The following is an 18,684-nucleotide window of genomic DNA, read 5'->3' on the forward strand; positions in this document are numbered from 1 at the left end:
GTAACTAATCCAGCATATCCCTAACCAAGCCCACAAACCCATCCATGCAAATTCATCTACAATGGACCCTTGCTCCTGCACTATCGCCTGGCGCTGCCAAAGCGCCACCAGGCAAAATGGAAGTGCAGACCGCTTGACGGTTCCCCAACACCGTCAGGCATCACGACACACAAAGCTTCCCTATTTCTGGTTATTGCTTAGCACTTCACTCTTCACCGTCAGGGGTTACACCAGTAATGTGACACTACTGGTTTTAGGTACTCTAATTAAGTTCCTAGTTTCAAACAATTCAATTCTCAAACATCCAGAACCTAAAATACGCATTCATAAACTTAAATTTACAACATCACAACTTATATGCATCATTCAATTATAAACACACATCTATCCCTTTCTAAATTCATATAAAACCATCAAAACAAAAGTGTTATACCCAACACACAATCATGGACAACCAAACAATATATAAACCAAGAAGAACACATAATCATTGTCCCAAAATATTGCACGGGCAATAAGATAGTAATAAGTATAAAAATAACATTAACAACAACAACAATAATAACGATAATGATAATAATAATAAAATGAAACAATAAAAATAAAAATAATGAAAATAATAATAAAATAAAATAAATAATAATAATTAAACAACAATACTAATAAAATAAAATAAAAATAAAATAATAATAATAATAATAATTAAATAAAGCATTAATAATGAAACAATGATAATAAAACCATAAATAAAATAAAACAATGATAAAGTTAATAATGATAATAAAATAATATAATAAGAATCATAATAAAATAATAATAAGAAGAAGAAGAATAACAATAATAGTAATAATAAAAATAAAAATAATACTAGTAAAATAATAATAATAATAATAAAACTAAAAATAAAAATAAAAATAATTATAATATAAATAACAATAATTATAATAATAATAATAAAAGAAGATAATAAAACAATAATAATAATAATGATAAAAATAATATTAATAATAAAATAATACTAATATTAAAATAAAATAAAATAAATAATAATAATAATAATAAGAATAATAGTAATTATAATGATAATAGTAATAATAATAATATAAATAATAATAATAATAATAATAGTAAAATAAATTAATAATAATAATATTAAGGATAATAATAATAATAATAATAATAGAAATAATAATAATAATAAGAATAATAATAACAATAATAGTAGTAAAATAGAATAATAATAATAATAATACAAATAAAAATAAAAATAAATAATAATAATAATAATAATAATAAATGTGTTGTGTTAGAAGAAGAACTCTAAACATGCACCCTAGAAGTCGAATGCAACTAAATCCAATTACTTAAATACCAACCTAAATTAATAAAATCACCTCTGGAATCCCCATTTATAAACCACTTTCTATAACTATTCCATTCCCCTCTTATATAATATATTAAAAATTACTAATTATACCATATCATAATTTCTATAAGAAAACACTACCAAAGAAAATTACTAATTATTCTAAAACCTTAACTGCAGCATACCAAAAGTTTAGTCATTACCAAAACTTAATACCCAAAAGTTAGAAGTCATATATAATATCAAATACAACAAAAAAAAAAGAAAAGAAAGAAAGCCAGTCTCACTTCTAACCTTCTTTAAATATATATTTATATTTAAAAAAACTATTTAGTGTAATCGATGCTCTACACCAGAATTAGATAATTTGTTTCCTTTTTTTTCTTTAATATTATATAAATTACTATATGATGAATGTCGTAAAATATCCTCCCAAAATATTATAGCATAACATAACACCACATTTATCTACTTTTTCATATAACTAAAAAAAATGAAAGCTTTAGAGTGCAACCCCAAGTCACGCCACTATAAAAGAAAAACATAAACCCTAACCTTTCCTTTGCATCATTCACCCACAAATCAAGAAAACCTCAATTCATTCATGCTGTATTAGATTTCGTATCACTAAAATTCACCAATCACATACTTAACATTCAAACAAAAATTTGATGATACTATATCACCATTACAATCAAAATTTCTAAAATATAAAACAAATGCATCACATTTTTTTATTGTAAACAATAATTCAATCAAACAAAACTTAAAATCTTCTTTCAAAGGAAGAGATTAAACTAGTCAGCTCCCTTTACCTGGGACTTTCCTTTGCTTAGAATTTGAATTACGCGTCTTCCCTTGAGCACCAATGCCCTCTCTTTGATTCTTTCCCAAATCAGCTCTCAATCCTCGCAATTCACTCTAAATTTTCGTATCCCTCTGCCTATGCCACAATAACAGATGCCAAAAACCCCTCTTCTCACCTGAATTTGCCTTTTAAAGGTTGCCTTAATGTTCGTAAATGCAAAAAAAAAAAAACGAAATTGGCTTTATGGTAAGGTTAGTTGCTATTCAAAGCCCATTATTTTCAGCCCCTCTTGGCTGCCCCTTCTGTTAGGGTTTTCTCTACCCTTTCATATTCAGGCCACAACTATTTTTTTAACAAAAAGAAAGTTAAATATGAGTTCACCAAGGTTCAAACCCAAACCATGCTTATCATTAAATCAATGCCTAACCACTCAAGCAATTTATATTTTGTCATAATTCACCTAATTCTATAATCATGCTATCACTAAACATGATCATGCATATTATTATTAAAAATTAATAATAAATAAAATAACACATAATTGGCATACATAGGACTTGAACCCAAGTCTTCTCACACAATCAAAGTACTCTCAATTTGAGCTAATACTTTTCCACATCATATCAATCAATATTTAATACCATAAAGGCTCCCACTGTCCGCATTTATTAATTAATTATTTATTTAGTTATTTAAATTTCTCGGGTCTTACATCATTAGACGACTAACTCACTAGACGACCAAGCTACCGGACGACTCAAACAATGTAGACTTACTTAAACTCAATACCATACAAGTCAACATAATATGATAATGCATTAGACTTTTGCAAGCAATAGACGAGTCAAACTAAAACATTAGATGACTCAGCACAAGCACTTCAAAGCACTAGATGAGTATCAGTGCTAGGTGAGTCAAAGTCAACTCTTGAAGCTAAATGTTGAATATCCTTACTAGATGAGTACTTCCATTAGATGACTCAAATGGAAAGTTGACTAGATGAGTAAAGTCAAGACATATATTAGACGAGTATCATGAAACAATTAAATGAGTCAAAATGAGATCATCAGGTTGTACGAAAAAGCTAACAAATCATAAGGTGATACAAAGATCAAGTCTAATTTGACCGACAAAGATATGAACATTGTAGTTGATGATCAATCAATTAAGAGAATATCATATTTGTAGATTGCAATGCAAATATTCAAAGCTCAACTCTAATTGAAGATATTTTGAAAATATGATTAAATATTTATGGTTTAATTAATCGTATAGTACCCAATTTGGGGCTAGTGTGTCAAATAGGTACCCGATTTTAAAAAAGTGTCAATTGCATCCCAACTTTTGAAAATTGCTTCAATTAGGTTCCTTTCAGACAGAGTTGACTAACGCCGTTAGTCAACGTGCCACGTGTCAATCTGTGGTTTTTTTTATTTTTTTTTTAAATTTTAAAATGTTTTTTAATTTTAAATTTTTTTTAAAATTTTTTTTAAAAAAAATTAAAAATGCCACGTGTCAAGTCCCTGTGTGTGACACGTGGCATTATCAATGCAACGTGGCATTGTAATGCCACGTGTCAGTGTCACTATCAGATGCCATTGTGATGATTTCGATTTAGTCTCCACATGTGTCTTTTTGTTTCAATTTAGTACCTAAGTATCTGTATCTGATTCAATTTTGTCCCAATTTTTTTTTTAATAATTAAAATAATTAAAAAATTAAGTATTTAATAAAAAAATATTAGTATAACATTTATACAAATAATAAATTTGGTCTGAAATTGAGAGAAACATTATAAATATTAGTACTTAATTTTGTAAAAATATTTATACTTAATTATTTTTAATCTTATAAAAAATGGATTACAAAAATATTTTAATTATTAAAAAAAAAATTGGGACAAAATTGAATCAGATACAAGTACTTAGGTACTAAATTGAAACAAAAAGACACATGTGGAGACTAAATCGAAATCAACACAATGACATCTAATAGTGACACTGACACGTGGCATTACAATGCCACATGGCACTGATAATGCCACGTGTCACACACAGGGACTTGACACGTGGCATTTTAATTTTTTTTTAAATTTTTTAAAAAAAGATTTAAAAATTAAAAAAAAAAATTAAAAATTAAAAAAAATTAAAAAATCACAGATTGACACGTGGCACGTTAACTAACGGCGTTAGTCAACTATGTCTAAAAGGGACCTAATTGAAGCAATTTTCAAAAGTTGAGATGCAATTGACACTTTTTTAAAACTGGGTACCTATTTGACACACTTGCCCCAAACTGGGTACTATACGATTAATTAAACCAATATTTATCTTAAGAATATAAAGACTAATTGAATATTTGATATATATATATATATATATATATATATATATATATATATATATATATATATATATATATATATATATATATATATATATATATATATATATGTGTGTGTGTGTGTGTGTGTGTGTGTGTGTGTGTTACACCCAATTTCGTCCGGGTGAATAAATTTATTTTCAAAAAAATAATAAAAAATAATAAAAAAAGGGTTTTTTAGTTAATGGAAAATAAAAAAAATGTGAAACAAAATTTTCTTCAAAAAAGATTTTCAAACATCAACTTTAGAAAAAAAAAAAGAAAAAAAAGAGAAAAAAAAGAAGAAAAGAAAAAGGAGGAAGAGCCCAATTTGTTATTAATTTTCATGAGCTCAATAACTCAAATATTTTCTACCTTTGTTCCTGACAGAGAAATTAATTATATAATAATAATTAGAAGCAATATCTCTTCAAATGGTAAGAATCAATATTATTAATTGGGATTAATTTTGTGCTCTGATTTGTTATTGATGATGATTGATTTTGTGCTCTGTTTTGCTGCGATTTGATACTCATAATTTGCTACTATCATGATCAATTCCTTCCTTATATTGTTTGTTACAATTAAGGCTGAGATTGCATTGACATTGCAAGTTGTGAATATAAATACGCACTCTGTCAAAAAAGAAAAAAATTCTCGACACTACTCTACTTCTTTCCCATCACCAATCCCACATACACACCTCTTTTTAATCTCTTTTTAAAAAAAAAACATATTGAAGGAGGTAGAAAAAAGAAAAAAAAAACATTTTCTACACTCTCTCTTTCTCTCATTACCACCCACATAGATAGACACCTCTCATCTTTATCTCTCTAGAAAAGAACAAAAATATTAGAAAAGGAGGCAAAGAATAAGAAAAAGAGAAAAGGTGAGGAGATATTGAACATTTTTTAAGGTATTTTTTTCTTTTGATTTATTTTTATCAATTTTTTTGTTATTATTCTTTTTAAATCATTAATTTTTTTTCCCATTTTTTTGGTGTCTGTTCGACCGCTCGCGTTGCATGACACCTATTTTAGACTTTCGTTCCTTTTTTTCTAAAAAATATATACAGATGATCTAAAAATAAAATATAACTTTCTTTGTTTACTCTTTTATATCTATTTGGTTGCTTTCGTCGGAATGACATCCACAACTACTTTAAAATAACTTTAAAAAAATATTAAAAATTTATAAATGATTAAAAAAATAAAAAATAAAATATTAGAAAAAAAGAATTTATTTTCAGTGTCTGTTCGGCCGCTCGCGTTGCGTGACACCAATAATAAAATAATAGTAAAATGTTGAATAAAAAGTTTTCAAAATTATAAAACAAATTGAACCATTTTTCAAATAATTTTCCAAATAGTTTTTCATAAAGAACTACGTAACCCTGATTCTCCAATTCACATGGAGATATGTAGAAGCGAGGATTAATCCTCGTCGGGCCCAAAAATTCAAAAAAATATTTTAGTTTTTTTTGTACATTCTTTTATTACTAATTTTGGCGAAAATTAAATATTTCGAAAAATCACAGAACTTTTGCACATTTAATTAAAGGTACCGTCTTAGGACGGGCGTTGTGGGGGTGCTAATACCTTCCCCACGCGTAACCGACTCCCGGACACAAATTTTGGTTTTTGGCAGACCTTGCTCTTTTTTATGGTTTTCCATAGTTTCCTATAATAACTATGGTGGCGACTCCAAACTCTGTTTTTACAAATTTTTTTTTTTGGTTCGTCGTCCCGTTACGATTTCGGTTGCGGAAATATGTATATATATAAATCCTCTCTAATTGAATATTACAAATATTGTCATATGATTATTAACCACTCACAAGCAAGGAAAAGACTTTGCAAATCAAAGACTGTAAAAGAACATTCAGATGATTAAAGCCACAACTATGTGAAGTTTGAAATTCAAATTTGTGAAGGACTGAAAAGGATGAAACTGATAATTCACAAGAAGTAATCTATAACAATATATAAAGGGGATTCTCCTTTTTGTGTCCACTTTTCAAAATACCGATTTTACCCTTTAAATATAATAATTTATTAAATTTTTAAAAATTGACCGATACTTATATAAATTTTTTATAAAATAAGATGTTTCTGCTTCTTCTCTTCTTCTTTATTTATCAATGATTATTAATAAATATAATTTTAATATATATATATATATATATATTAACTTAATAACATTATAATATTATCACCTACTAATATAATATCACATATATTTAAAAAATATATACACACAGGCGCGATAACGCCTGTGTTACGCTACTATACTCTAAATGTAATATGAAGAACTTTCGAATGAAGCAAGAAGAATATTAAAAAGAGAATGGCACAATGTCATTATTGTCGCAACCGGAATCGCGACGGGAAGGCGAACCGAAAAAGAAAACGGGTTTTAAAAGAGATTTGGAGTCGCCACCATAGTTATTCTGGGAAACTATGGAAAACCATAAAAATAAAACGAGTCTGCGAAAAACCAGATTTTGGATCCGGGAGTCGGTTACGCGTAGGGAAGGTGTTAGCACCCTACCGCGCCCGCCCGAGGGCGGTACTTTTAACTAAAAATGCAAAGTTGATGTGGTTTTCAAAATATTAATTTCCCCAAAAATAATAAGACAAAAATGCTAAAAAGAAACAAAAATATTTTTTAAGTTTTTGGGCCCGACAAGGATTGACCTTGGTCCTACGTATTCTCATTCAGGATGAGAAATCAGGGTTACGTAGTTCTTTAGAAAAGCTTGTTTGTTTGAAAATGTTGAGATTTTTTGTATTTTGAAAATTTTGTATTTTTGGTATTTTTAAATTACTTGAAAATATGTGTCTCACGACGCGAATGGTCGGACAAACACTAAAAGAGAAAAGAAACTATTTTTGGTATTTTTAGAAAATAAGTGTCACACGGTGCGAGCGACCGGACAGACACAATAAAGTGAAAGAGAAAATTTTTCATTTTTTAGATTTTCTATTTTTCTTTTTTGTAATTTTTAATAATTTTCAAATATATTTTGTTTTTTTTTTGTTTTTTTTCTCAAAAAAATAATAAAAATAAAATAATAAATAAATAAAAGGACGAAATTATTTAAAAAGAAAACTATTTTTGGTTTTTTAGATTTTTCTATTTTTTGTAATTTTTAATAATTTTCAAATATATTTGTTTTCCTAGGAATAATAAAAAATAAATAAATAAATAAAAAAAATAAATAAATAAATAAAAAATAAATAAATAAAAAATAAGTAAAAAAAATAAATAAATAATAATAATAAAAAAAATAAATAAATAAATGAACGAAAATAAACAAATAATAATAATAAAAAAAACAAAATAAAAGAAAAAAAAATAAATAAAAAGGAATAATTTAATTAAGAAGGATGAGAGTGGGAAACAAAATATGGGGGTGTGTGAGTGATTAGTGGGAGGTATATGAAGTAAATGGGGTGTGTTTATTAAAGGTGGTGGTGCGGCGAGTAAAGTATAAAACAAATCCAAAATAGGAGTACAAAGTGTGTGAAGGGGTGCGGGATTAGTAATTGTGGGGGTGCGCGAGGAAGTAAAAATGCAACAAAAGCCGGCAAGCAAAACAAGGCGGGCGTGCGGGGTTATCATAAATGGAGGTGTACGAAGAAAATAAAAAAGAACGTGTAGGTGTATGAGATAAAAAAGGGAGTGCATATGGTAATGGAGGGGGTGCGAAGAATACGGATGGAGGTGTGGAGAGTAAAAACTGAAATGGAGTAAAGATGCTGAAAGGGTACAAACGGTAAAGCAACACAAAGAGGGGGTGCAGATATTAAGGTGGGAGGTGCACGGAGCAAAAGTGGGGCTGATCTAATTTTTGAGAGAAAAGGAACGAGAACCCTAATTCTGTTTCAATCCCCCTTCTCTTCACTCCACCACCGACGACGCCCTTCTCTCGAGCCACCAACAACACGACTCCGGCCCTGGGACGCGCGTCCCGCCGTCCTTGAATGCCGACGACGACAGCGGCCACCGTCGACGGAGCTGCCGGCACTCGTCATCGTCTCGACCTCACTTCTTCCTTTCTTCTCCAACGTGCGCGAGACAGGGTCACTCCTCCTTCCCGGCGCCACTGACGCAACGCCTGCGGCCACCACCATGAGCGCCGCCGCTGCCGCGACTGAAGCGCTTCACCCACGGTGCCAACTCCCCCTTCTGCGCGAGGATTCCTTCCCGGTTGAGCTCCGCGCGTTCATCCGCTGCCAGCCCGTCGCGATCGTTTCGCGTCGCACCACCTCGCCGCCACCGTCGTGGGAAACGCCGGCGCCGCTGGCGCGAACAGGGGGTGCGTCCACTCCTCTAATCTGCGAGGTCGAACAGAGGCCCACTCTTCTCTCTTCCCTGTTTCGATACTTCGATTGGATGTTGGGTTACTGGATTTTGAGACGCGAGTGTTTGGTGTATTGTGCGAGATTGGTTGATCGTGTAGCAGTGGATACGAAGGGATGATGATATTGACAGAGATTGGATCTGCCTGGGCCTTGGAATGAGTTCATGTGTGCACGAAGATTCTCTGTTTTTTTTTTTATTTTGGTGCAGGTAGAGTACGAAGGTGATTATGGTCGTATGATAATGGTGAGGAGTTACAGTGATGCCCGCGGTGTTGATGAGAATGAATATGGAATGGGTCTGTGTCCGAGTATAAGCGACTGATTCGAGGGTGGAAGTGTTGGTGGATTATGAACGATGGTGATGGAAAAATGTGGAAGAAAAGTTTGGTGTTGGATGAATGGAGGGAAACCGTGGCTGTGGGGTTCGGTTGGGAAGTGAATGTGGGAGCTAGGTGATAGAATGGTGAAGGTGTCGGACTCTGATTTTCTTTGCTTTTTTATTAGATGGCATAAAAACAGTGTAAATGGAGACCAAAACATCACAACACAGGCGTATGAATCAATCAAGCAAAAGAGCGCAACAGGAGGGCACAACAGAACATCACCGTTTAACCATGCACACAGGTCACATATATTTGTAGTTTATTTCACGGCAACATACTTACCTCTTTGATGCTCTTTCACTCGTGCAACCCCTTTCTCCTTTTCACTGTGGCTTTTCTTGTTCTGTGTAAACTTGTGAAACCCTCTCCCCCCAAATTCGTCTTTTTTTTTCTTTGCTTATGTGTGGAGTTGCCCTTTAGTCATGGCTGCACTGTTATGCTCAGACTGCCTTCCCTGGTTGCTGCCACAGTGACCACCAATACCCAACTTTTCTTCCTCTTCTGTCCAAAAACCCCCCACAATACCAGATAACGTATGAATCTGGCCATATTTTGCATGGCAGAGTCAAGTCAAATGACTCTCATTATTATTATTTTTATTTCATATATATTTTTCATATTTTTTTTAAGAGCAGAAAAACAAAATGGTGTGAAAATAAAAATAAAATGGAAATTGAAATTAAAAAAAGATAAAATAAAATAAGATAAAGTGAAGTAAAAAATAAAATAAAATAACACAAAATAAAATAAAACAAGATAAAATAAATAAAATAGATAAATAAAAAAAAAGACAAAATTAAAATTAAAATTAAAAAATAAAAACAAATAAATAAATAAAAGAAAAGGAGTATATATGTACATTCAAATTAATGTTGATTTTTTGTAATGTTTTTTTTCTTTTCTTTTTTTTTAAAAAAATAAAAATAAAAAATAAAAATTCTTAGTTAATTATTTTTATTAATCGGACATAATTGAGTGTTGACAATTATAAATACGAAGACCAAGATGAAAAACAGAAGAAGAATGCAAGAGAATAATGAAATGATTAAGAAATAGAGAACGAGCAAAATTGCCAAATTTTTAAAAGAAATCAAAGTGAGGATACTCTGAGTGCATAGAGTCATATCAAATTTTGTAGAGTGATATTGAGTTGAGTGATAACCATTGTAATATTCTTCACATTGTGAAGTTTACCTTGTGAGTTTGATTGCACTCTCTTACGTGAGAGATTATTATTGTTCATTGTAATTGAGTGTTCTCGATCTCATGTGGAGATTGAGAAGGGTACCTAGAGAGGTTGAAACTCATAGTAACCTTGAGAGGTTGATTCTCGTTGTAACCTGGAGAGGTTGATACTCATGTTAGTCAAGGAATTTGATTAGTGGAACTTCATAAACAAGTTGTTTAAGAGACAAGACAGAGCCTCAATTTTTGGGGTGAACCAATATAAATCCTTGTGTTCATTCATCTTTTCCTTATACACTTTATTCGCTTATATATGTGCAAAACGATTTTAAAATGTCTACAAACTCTACTCACCCCACTTCCCTCCCACACATTCTAAAGTCGTCTTGCACCAATAAATTCACGCCTTTCAAAATTTTTCCCCTCATTTAATGTTTAAATTTGGTTATTTAATTGGAGTTTTGTACTTAAAATATTGATTTATTTAAAATTTGTGATTTAAGAGAGGATTCTCTTGGTTCTTGTTATAAAACACCGGTTCTTCTCAAAGATTCAATTCTTTGTGGCAAATCTTCCTTGACTTATCAATCTACTAGATTGTGACATTATCCATCTTTGCTTTATTTCGTGTTCTTATATATCTTTTGATTTATTTTATCTAATTTACAGAAGGGATCTAAATTTAGAAACAATTGCCACCTTTCCTAGATAAGATTGTATAAGCTCTTTCCACTTTTCAATCTCTCATGAACAAGGTACTAAATTTGATTTTGAAGAAATTTGTTCTGATTTTCTTTATGTTGTGTTTGGATGAGGTAATTTAGAAGAGTAATTGATTTATATGAAGAATTCAAAATTGTTTACACCAAGATTTGGTAAGCACATAAAGTTCCAAAATAAATTGTTGAAACTAAGGCTGCAGGACTAAATGGCAAACAATGATGACCTAAGTGGCAAACTTAGTAACTGGTTTTGCACAATATGTTTCCATGGAGAGGTGGCCACATGATTTGGGACTCCATTTAAGCAACCTTTCTTATTAAAAAATCACTGCAATTTGTTAGGTGTCACCAGGATCTGGCAAGCACATAAAGTTCCAAAATAAATTGTTGAAACTAAGGCTGCAAGTTTAAATGGCAATCAATGACTACTTAAATGGAAAATGTTGTATATGGTTTTGCATAACATGTTTCCATGGAGATGTGGGCACATGATTTGGGACTCCATTTGGACAACCTTTCTTATTAAAAAATCACTGCAATTTGTTAGGTGTCACTAGCATCTGGCAAGCACATAAAGTTCCAAAATAAATTGTTGAAACTAAGACTGCAGGATTAAATGGCAAACAATGACGACCTAAATGGCAAGCACAGTTACTGGTTTTGCACAACATGTTTCCATGGATAAGTGGCCACATGATTTGGGACTCCATTTGAGCAACCTTATTAAAAAAATCACTACAAGTTGTTAGGTGTCACCAGGATCTAGCAAGCACTTAAAGTTCCAAAATAAATTACTAAAACTAAGGCTACATGATTATATAACAAATAGTGACTACCTAAATGGCAAACACTATCAGTGGTTTTGCACAACATGTTTCCATGGAGAAGTGGGCACATGATTTAGGACTCCATTTGAGCAACCTTTCTTATTAAAAAATCATTACAATTTGTTAGGTGTCACCAGGATTTGGCAAGTACATAAAGTTCCAAAATAAATTGTTGAAACTAAGACTGCAGGATTAAATGGCAATCAGTAACTACTTAAATAATTGGTGTCTCATAACAAGGTTTTGCGATGTCTTAATAACATAAAAAGATAAATTATTTTCTCTCTAGAAATTTCAAAAAAACAAGTACACACATCTATTTATGAAACTTTCGTCTTTGATATATGGCAAATGGATTTTGAATTGCTGCACTCTTCAAACATAAGCATGATTGATGCTTCATTCGAGCATACATATTGCTTTCTTCACAATCATTTGTGTTTTCATTATCAAGCTCTGCTGCTTTTTCAACTTCCTCATCATCATCTACATGTTTACCAAAAATAGAAAAAACCGGGTTAAGCATTGCAATAACCATTGTCATTCGCAACATCATTGACAATTATGTCATCAACATAGTCACAAATTTCATGGGAAGGCCTTCCAGATCCCTCATTAAATTCACTCTTCCTTTCATGAATATTGTAACATCCTTTTTTTTAAATAAACTGTATTATTTATTTTAAATAAAACACTTAGAAAATCTTCTATGTTTACTAATGTTTTGTATTTTATTATGATGTAGTTTAAACATTAAAAATATTATTAAATAGGTGTGTGTAAAAAAATATATATATATATGAAGAATTTTCTAAAAGAGATAAAAAAAATAATATAGAAAAGAAAAAGAAAAAAAAAAGAAGAAGAAGAAAGGATAAGAACATAAGAAGAAAAGAAGAAAAGATAAGAAGAAAAGAAAAAAAGAGAGAAGAAGATAAGATGAAGAGATAAGGATTATCTCTTCATTAATGCATGTAATCATGATTTTGAAAGAAAAGATAAGCACATGGCTTGCTTATATATATATATGGGATGAGGTTACGTGAAGGTAAGGAAAGAAAGAAAGAAAGGAAGGAAGGAAGAAAGAGAAAGAAAGGAGAGAGAGAAAGAAGAGAGAGAAAGAGAAAGAGAAAGAAGAGAGGGAAAGAGAAAAATAGGAAAGAAAATTTAGAGCAAAGATTCAAAGAGATCCGTCTTCTACAATTATTATTAGTGTGCTCTTCAATCAATAAGGTAAGGGGGGAGTGAGGTTAAGCTCTTATATATTAATCTTGATAAGCTCATGGGTTTTATATTAATCTTTTATTTATTTTGACTCATATATTATTCTTTTTACTTTCATTTAACTTATTTTCATTTATTATCCTCTTATATTTATTTTATTTAATCTCCAATTATATACTGATCCTGTTTATTTATTTATTTTATTTAATCTCCAAATATGTATTGATCCTGTTTATTTATTTTATTTAATCTTTAGTTACGCACTGATCCTATTTATTTATTTTATTTTATTTTTATCTCCAGTTACGCACTGGTCCTATTTATTTATTTTATTTAATTTATCTCCAGTTACGCACTGGTCCTATTTATTTATTTTATTTTATTTATCTCCAGTTACGCACTGGTCCTGTTTATTTATTTTATTTTATTTTATTTATCTCCAGTTACGCACTGGTCCTGTTTATTTAGTTTATTTTATTTATCTCCAGTTACGCACTGGTCCTATTTATTTATTTTATTTTTTATTTAATTTATCTCCAGTTATGCACTGGTCCTGTTTATTTATTTTATTTAATCTCCAATTACGTACTGCTCCTGTTTAATTTATATTTTTGTTTATTTATAACGTTCTTACCCTTATCTAATTATTTATTTAAAGTTCTTGCTTTGATTCTTATTTTATCATTACTTTTACAATTAAAAATAAATAAATGTGAAGTGAAAGTATATATTATTTATTTAGTGAGCTTGGATATAAGAAAATTGTATGTACATTTCATCGTTATTTTATATTCTTTGTATAGTTTATACGATGACATGAATTGATAGTCATCACATTTAATGACCTTTGAAAATATCCAAGAGTATGTCGGTTAAGTAAGAGTTAAGTCTGGTTTCAATAAGTTGAGATTAAACCAGTGTCAAAGTGTTTGTATTTGGGAAGTCACAGTTTGGTACACTGCGGGATGAAAGGCAAGGACCATGGTGGGGTCTAAGGAAGTTTTACCAAGTAGGTGAATATCTGGATAGTTCAGAATAGCGCCCTGGACTAGGATATTCATAGGCCAAACTTGGGTCTATCCGATACCTGCTCGGCATCGCCAAGGTTAGGTAGTGAGTATATATCTCTTTTGTGAGCCGATGAATGGCTAATATTCTCGAGAAAGAAATAATTATGATTGTACCAATGTTTTATGAGAAATACTCAACTACCTAATCACTTCCCAAAGCAACTTTTGATGTTCAGATTGGATCATCAGAAGTGGAATATGGATCCATATGTCTGGTAAAACAAGATCAAGTTTTGTGGTTGTAGGTCCAAATCTAGGCCCCCGGTGTCTGCATTGTTTGTTGAGTTTATTAAGATTGATATTTAAGACTTATAAAGACCTCACTCCTTTCATATTTTTCTTTCATATGTACCTGTTGCATGAACAGAAGATGAACCTGCTCAGTGAGAGTTATTCGGGATATTGTTGGTGGATCTTCTGAAGATTAACTCATGGATAATTTCTATTAATATCTTTAGGAGATATTAAAAATATAGATAAATCTTCTATTTTGATGTAAGACTCTTAATATTATACAAAAATATATTTTTGTAATATTTCATGAACAATTATAGAGATATAAACTATATATATGAATATGAAGTTATGTTATTATTAATGTTCTCTCAAGGATAATCTTATGGAAAAAAAAAATTATTAATTCCATATCTTTTTATCAAGAAATAATTATTTAGTATAGTAGTCGGGGTGTCACATTGAGTGGTATCAGAGCAGTTCTTTCACTCAAGACCTTGGGTATGGTGTCTTCCATGTTTGTAGTCTCTACTAGTAAGTAGAGGTGCAAGTTGTTTGTTCTTACATTTTTCTTGTAAAAGAGAAATGCAAGATAAGTAAACTAATAAAAGTAAGTAATAACAAAAAAATTAATACTTGTAGTAAGGATAAGTTTTAACAATAGTTAAAAAAAAAAATTCTAAAGAAAACTAAGGAAATTGTTCATTCTTTCAGGAAAAGATGGATAACGGACCAAACATTACCAATGAATTATTGAAAAGAATGACAATTGTCCTGGAAAATATGAGCCAAAAACAAAATGTTGAACCCATGGAAAATCAAGGATTAGAAACCTTTCGCAGGAATAATCCACAAAAATTTAAAGGGGGATTTAATCCTGAAGGTGCTCATTCATGGATAGCAGAAATTGAGAAAATTTTCATCGCAATGACGTGTGCAGATGCAAATAGAGTCACATTTGCTACATTTATGCTCGTTGAAGAAGCTGAAAACTGGTGGAGATTTACAAAACAACAATTGGAGGATGAAGGGAGACAAATTACTTGGGAAACCTTCAAACAAAAGTTTTTGGAAAAATATTTTCCAGAGGATCTTCGGAGGAGGAAAGAAGTTGAATTCCTTAATCTTCGTCAAGGAATCATGTCTATAAGAGAATATGCAGCAAAGTTTGACGAGCTGTCAAAGTTTTGTCCTTACTTTCATGATAGAGTTGATGAACGTTCCCGTTGTTCTAAGTTTGAAAGTGGACTGAGACCTGATATTAAACAAGCAGTTGGTTATTTAGAGATTTCTTCCTTTCCCACTCTTGTAAACCGTTGTAGGATTTATGAGGATGATACTAAGGCAAGACAAACTCAATGGAGGCAAGGAGGGCCTTTGAGGCATAAAAGAAATGATTTTAATAATAAGAAACCCTACCAACGTCCATCTCATGCTTCCTGGAATTCTTCAGGACAAAAGCATTCCTCTCTTGCCAATAATTCAGGCGCAACCCACTCTATCAAATGTTTTCACTGTGGAGGACCTCATCTGTCAAGAAACTGCGCCACAAGGACTATAACTTGCTTCAATTGTGGGAAGTTGGGTCATTATCGTAATGAATGCAAAGAGTTAATTAAGGAGCAAGGAAGTGGGGGAAGCAACAACAGAGGAAAGAATCAACTTGGAAGACCAAAGACAACCGGGAGAGTCTTCACAATGAATGGTACTGAAGCTGTTCAATCTGAAGATCTAATCCAAGGTAAATGCATCATAAATGGTCACCTCGTTAATGTACTATATGATTCAGGTGCTACTCATTCTTTCATATCACATGAATGTGTCAAACATTTAAAGTTACCTGTCTCTTTATTACCATATGATTTAACTGTGTCTACTCCTACCAATGTTCCAGTCACAACTTCACTTGCATGCACAAATTGTCATATTTGTATAGGCAATAGAATTTTTTCTGTAAATCTTATATGTCTACCCTTGTCTCATTTGGATATTGTTCTTGGAATGGACTGGTTATCTTCCAACCATGTTCTCCTAAACTGTCATGGAAAGAATTTAATTTTTGAATCACACATAGGTGAAGTTTTTGACTCAAAAGAATTAAAACAGAGTACTACCAACCACAATGAAATCCCAAAAGGATCTCAAGTATACATGATCTTAACTTCTTTAAAAGTCAAGGAAATTCCAGACATTAATAAGTTTCCTGTTGTTTGTGAGTATCTTGATGTTTTCCCTGAGGATGTTCCTGGGTTACCTCCACAAAGAGAAATAGAATTCACTATAGACTTGGTACCAGGATCAAGACCTGTGTCTATAGCCCCTTATAGGATGTCACCTCTAGAGTTAGCAGAGTTGAAAAAACAAATAGAAGAATTGTTGGATAAACAATTCATCAGACCTAGTGTTTCTCCCTGGGGTGCACCAGTATTGTTAGTTAAGAAAAAGGATGGCACTATGAGGTTGTGTGTGGATTATCGTCAGCTTAACAAAATCACCATTAAGAACAAATACCCTCTACCAAAGATTGATGATTTGATGGATCAATTGAGAGGTACTGTGGTATATTCCAAAATTGACTTAAAATCTGGTTATCATCAGATTCGAGTCAAGGCGGAAGATATTCAAAAGACAGCTTTTAGGACAAGATACGGTCATTATGAGTACTTGGTAATGCCTTTTGGTGTGACCAATGCTCCTGCCATTTTTATGGATTATATGAATCGTATTTTTCATGAATTTTTGGATAAATTTGTGGTTGTTTTCATTGACGACATTTTAATTTATTCCAAAAATCATGAAGAACATGAGAGACATTTGAGGATTGTGTTACAAATTCTGAGAGAGAGACAATTATATGGAAAATGGTCAAAGTGTGAATTCTGGTTGAGAGAAGTTCAATTTTTGGGTCATGTGATATCACAAAATGGCATTGCAGTTGACCCCTCAAAGGTTCAAGCGATATTGCTTTGGGAACAACCAAAGAATATCACAGAAATACGTAGTTTCTTAGGATTGGCAGGCTACTATAGAAAATTCATTGAAGGATTTTCTAAATTAGCATTGCCTTTGACTAAGTTAACACGTAAGGGACAACCTTTCGAATGGAATGAAGCATGTGAGTTTAGTTTTCAAGAGTTGAAGAAAAAATTAACATCTGCACCTGTTTTAATCCTTCCTGACCCTACAAAAAATTTTGAGGTATATTGTGATGCATGTGGACAAGGATTAGGATGTGTGTTGATGCAAGAAAGAAAAGTTGCAGCTTATGCTTCACGACAACTCAAGCAACATGAGCTTAATTATCCTACACATGATTTAGAATTAGCTGCAGTGGTGTTTGCGTTGAAAATATGGAGACATTACTTGTATGGAGCAAGGTTTGAAGTTTTTAGTGACCATAAAAGTTTGAAATACCTTTTTGATCAAAAAGAGTTAAACATGAGACAACGTAGATGGATGGAATTTTTGAAGGATTACGACTTTGAGTTGCAATATCACCCTGGGAAAGCAAATGTTGTTGCGGATGCTTTGAGTCGAAAGTCTATACATGCATCTATGATGATGGTGAAAGAATTGGATTTGATAGAATCATTCAGAGACGTGAACTTAGTTGTAAAGCTTAAACCCAATAGCATATGCTTAGGAATGTTAAAAATATCAAGTGAATTCTTAGAAGAAATAAAGAGAGCTCAAGAAAGAGATCAATTTTTGCAAGAAAAGTTGATAGCAAAAGTTGAAGGAAAGGAATCTGAATTCCACAAGGATTCAAATGGAATCATCAAGTTTAGAGATAGAATTTGCATACCTGCAAAAGAAGAGTTGAGAAAGTTGATAATGGAGGAAGCTCATAAGAGTAGCTTAAGTATTCATCCGGGTACTACAAAGATGTATCAAGACTTGAAGAAAATGTTTTGGTGGTCTGGGATGAAGAAAGAAGTGGTGGAGTTTGTTGCACGTTGTCTAGTGTGTCAGAAAACAAAAGTTGAACATAGAAAGCCTTATGGGGAACTACAATCCTTAGATGTACCAGAATGGAAATGGGAAAGCATATCCATGGATTTTGTGACAGGTTTACCAAAGACTATATTTGGTCATGATGCAATTTGGGTCATTGTAGATAGATTAACAAAATCTGCT

Source organism: Vigna unguiculata, chromosome 9, assembly GCF_037176805.1.
Source record: "Vigna unguiculata cultivar grain cowpea cultivar isolate G323 ecotype 2 chromosome 9, ASM3717680v1, whole genome shotgun sequence".
Taxonomy (NCBI): Eukaryota; Viridiplantae; Streptophyta; class Magnoliopsida; order Fabales; family Fabaceae; genus Vigna; species Vigna unguiculata.